Source organism: Pundamilia nyererei, unplaced genomic scaffold, assembly GCF_000239375.1.
Source record: "Pundamilia nyererei isolate P.nyererei 1_Seehausen unplaced genomic scaffold, PunNye1.0 scaffold00100, whole genome shotgun sequence".
NCBI lineage: Eukaryota > Metazoa > Chordata > Actinopteri > Cichliformes > Cichlidae > Pundamilia > Pundamilia nyererei.
Window position 1 is genome coordinate 1,085,429 of NW_005187501.1, and position 4,197 is coordinate 1,089,625.

The following is a 4,197-nucleotide window of genomic DNA, read 5'->3' on the forward strand; positions in this document are numbered from 1 at the left end:
ACCTTTGGGAGGAGGTGGAACAGGAGATTCACATCATGGATGCACAGATGACAAATCTGCTGCTCTTGGGCTAAAACTCTCTGAGCACCCTTCCCGCCTTGTTCAAGCTACTTAAGACTCAACTAGGTGCTGGAAAGAATTTATGCAGTTCTGATGGTAAAACGGCGTCCAACCCAGTACTTAATAAAGCGATTAGTGAGTCTATAGTAAAATGCGATGTAAACAGCTCTTGTATTTGTTGTAGCTCTACAGCATAGAATACCACATGAAAAGGATGTTTGAATAGTGGAAGATGTTGGGATGAATCTTATAACTGAAGCAGAAATACACAGTGTCAGGTTTCAGAGTTTGTATTGTACCAAATGCTATCTACACACCTATGAATGTGAAAGTCAGTGTAATACATGTCAGCCAGTCGGCCAGCACAAGTTGGACTGCGATGCCCTGCCTGATCTTATGACACCTGCAGTTTATCTCAACACCCTTTGGAAGCATCTGACTCCAGGTCCAGCTGGACTAAACAAGAGTTTTCAGATAAATAAATAAATAGACAAACAAGCCCCACCTCCTAAGAGTATGTTCCTCAGAATAGCAACATCTGTGCTTTTGCATTTTGAATGAATTTGTTTTAGTAGTAACAGAGTATTTTTACATTGTTGTATTGACGTTTTTACGCCAATAACAACAGCAAAAAAAGTCTGAGTCCTTCTTCCGTGTCTGAGAATTTTCATCTGTTGACTCTAAACCCACCGATACAGACCTGTACTTTAACGGGAAGTACACTACATTCCAATAAATGCACTGTTTGTTTTGGACTAGCACAGAACTTCTCACATATGTCCCCCCTACCTTTTGTGTTAAATGTCTGCCACCTCATAATTTTCCCCAGAACTTAAAGGCATGCAATGAGAAGAAGAAGAAAAAATCCATCATGTGTGAAAAGGAGAGCTCAGGCCGAAAGTGGAATTACCCCTGACTTTTTGCCAAAAAAGAGACACTTGCAGGCCTGAGCATCACATGTCTGTCATAGGTGTTTTCCAGTCAAACTGTGTCAAACTGCAAAAGCCACTCTTGTTTTTGTTTTGTTTTTAAAATCTTGACTGATCGGTGTTTTCTTGTTGTTGCCACAAGAGGGGGTAAGTTACAATAATCCCCCGGTCACTACTAAGCCCTATGGCAACAGACGCACAAGCTAGAAGACCCACGGGGGCTCATCACAGCCCCACTGCTTACATCATAACGCATATTATTATTACTATTATTACTACTATTATTATTATCATCATTTCGGAATCCGTTTCGGAATCATTTCACATTAAATGGATATAGGCTACACACAGTGCATTCACGCTGTCTCATTTCCTGACTGTCCAGAGAGACAGCGAGAGGAGATACGGGGACACGGAGAGAGAGAGAGAGAGAGAGTGTGTGTGTGTGTAGGGTTAGAACTGAGAGAAGGGGAGAGAGAGCGAGAGAGAGGGAGAGAGATAGACATGCACAGAAGAGGAGGAGGAGGGGGAGGCTCCTGATACCAAGACACGGAAAAGCAGGGGAGGGAAAGAGAGAAAGAAAAAGGGGCTGGTGGAGGAAGAGGAGCGGGGAGTTGGAGAAAACGGGGAATAAGACTTACAGAGAGCATACAGAGGAGAGGAAGGAGAGTACCTAGTGCTTTGGACATCCCCTCCTTTCTTCTCTTAGGCTGTCACAACAGATTGGACTCCGAAGGACCGACACCACGTCCACCCCAGACCCCATGGGGTAACAGGTATGTCTGACTTCCTTATATTACTAGTAGCCCTTTAAAAAAATACAGCGTTCAGCCTCTCTCCCTTTGGTAACAGGTTTAAGATTTCATTGAGACGCGGCGGATATCGCAATATTTCCATGGCTTCAGGCTCTATCTTACCAACAATTAGTTTTCTGCCTCACGGAGCCATCGCGTCTACAGCTGATAGTTGGTGGGCGCACAGGTTGGAGACATGACACAATGCAACTCTTCACAAATCGTGGCGCTATAGTAGTTGGCCATCGGAAAAGCTACTGTATGAAGGCCTGTCTGTCTGTTTTTTATTTCTTTCTGTTTTTTTCTCTCTCTCAGTGCTTTTTAGTCTAGTCCGTCGGCATCATGTTAGCCACGCAGAGTGCATTTTGACAGCGATATACCCGACCGAGTGAGCAGGCAACAGTCTGAAAGTACGCCTACCTGTTCCATACGTGACAGCCAGCTGTCTATTGCGCTTGTTGATATTTGGAGAAGCTGTAATTTGTTGAATGGATACGCATATTAAAGCCATATTCCACACATTAGGCGGCGAATTATTAAACAGATAGACCAAAAAAAAATCTATTCCTGTCCACTTTGCTGTGTTTTTCCACATGTGTTTGAACATACTACCAAACTGCTTCAAATCCAAATGAATATTACTAGTAAAAATGGGTAAAATATACTTTTTTCATTGTTAGCGCGCAGGAAGAAAATGCAGTTTCCAGTTTGCGTAATTTACGACTGGTTTTGAATAAAAACCATGCACCACTTAGTCAAACGTGTCCTTTTGACTTTTCGAAAAAGCCCATCTTTTAGGTTAGGCAGGTGTATGTGACACTTGCCGACACATACGTAATTTTTCTCTTGGGGTTCGTGTCAGCTCCTCGAGTTTGACGAAACCACCGGATCCTGCTGAAATTTTTTACAAAGTTTTGAAAAGCATGACACGATATCGCCACACTGATTGGGGTGTGGGAGGATTGTGAAGCGCACACGCCGTACCAGAAAATACGAGTGATGCTCCGTACAGCCGTCTGGAGGGGATTCAAAATGAAAGCGCTCTGAGTCTGGAAGACAAGGGCTTAAACCCTCCTCCTTCTCCCCTCGATTAACCTCCGTTTGGGGGATTTCTCCAGCTGGAAATTTCTGCTGCGTCAACACCCAACCCTAGAGTACCAGACAAGACAGAGGGGGGATTTTGTTTGCAGATGGTGCTCTTGGGTATTTTTTTTCTTCTTCTTTTCTTTTTTGTAATTGTTGAGGTACAGCTGATCATCATCTGATCCGCGTTGAGAGTTGAAAAGAGAGTGGCGTCAAGTGTTTTCTGTTTATTAAAGCTGAAGCGTCTCTCCCGCTCGGTCTGTCTCCAGCGCTGTGGGTACAGTGTATGTCTGCTGTCTGTGTCTGCCCTCTCAAACCGGTCAGTTCCGTCTTCCTCCATTTTCTACCATGCTTACCATGTGAGAGGGGAACAACCCCACTTCATTCACGCTCTGTAAAGAAAACGGCGGTGGGCACCTAGCTGTTGTGCATCCCCTGCACAGCCAGGTGAGCGCTCAGCAAAGAGATCTATGCATTGCTCTAATCACTGTCCATTATCACAGGGGATTTCAAACTTTTATATAACATAGGACAAACTTAGACTGACGCTGGGATTTATTCCTCATGAGATTATTTTAATTGTTTCATCTTGTTATGTATAACCTACATCAGTTAAAGCCTGTTTTTCAGAATAGGCAGAAGCAAAGTTACAAGTTACAAAAGTCAGCGAGAGAAGGCTGAGAAGACATATACTTGGGCTTTTTTGTGCTAACACAAATCAAACAAAAACACTGCAGATTTAAATCGTGCCCTTTTGGCTTATAGCTTTGTAATGCCAGTTAGATCTAGGTCTTTTCCTCTGTTTGACATCAGCTAACTGGATCTCTGGGATTAAGAGACCATCAAGCCATTTTTCCAAATTGTCTTAGGCCTCTCTCTGGATTTGTCTGGTTACTTTGTCCTTCCTACTACTCAGTTAAGAGTTGGCGCTTGATATGATAAATCCTCCAAAGTCTTTTATTCAGTAATTCAATTACTGTAGGCTTGTCTGTGTGTGTGTTTGTGTGTTTGCATGCATGCCATGCACATTTTGCAAAGTCCTCATGAGGAGTTGAAAGCCTAATTATCTTCTTTTAATGCCTACAATCCTCAGCTGTTCTGGCATTCAAACACATTTCAGTATGCCATCCATACTGTCACCTTAGCTTCTTCCACAATCCTGTCTGTGGGTCCTGACATGACATCCCAGTGGGGCTGCTTCCCTAAAGTGGGGTTGTGTAGTATCATTATTGAGAACAGTGAATGTCAGTGTTTCTGTGTGTGTGTGTGTGTGTGTGTGTGTGTGTGTGTGTGTGTGTGTGTGTGTGTGTGTGTGTGTGTGTGTGTGTGTG

At 43.5% G+C, this 4,197-nt stretch overlaps 1 protein-coding gene across 3 annotated transcripts in view; it reads left to right on the top strand.

Annotated features, from left to right (window-relative positions):
• Positions 1–1,476: 1,476 nt before the first annotated feature.
• The window catches only part of zbtb46 (zinc finger and BTB domain containing 46), a 60,589-nt gene continuing 57,868 nt past the window's right edge, over positions 1,477–4,197 (top strand). For all 3 annotated transcript variants that reach the window (XM_005740448.1, XM_005740446.1, XM_005740447.1), the window contains exon 1: positions 1,477–1,765. The gene's annotated coding sequence lies outside the window, so the exon portion shown is untranslated. The remainder of the gene's footprint in view (positions 1,766–4,197) is intronic.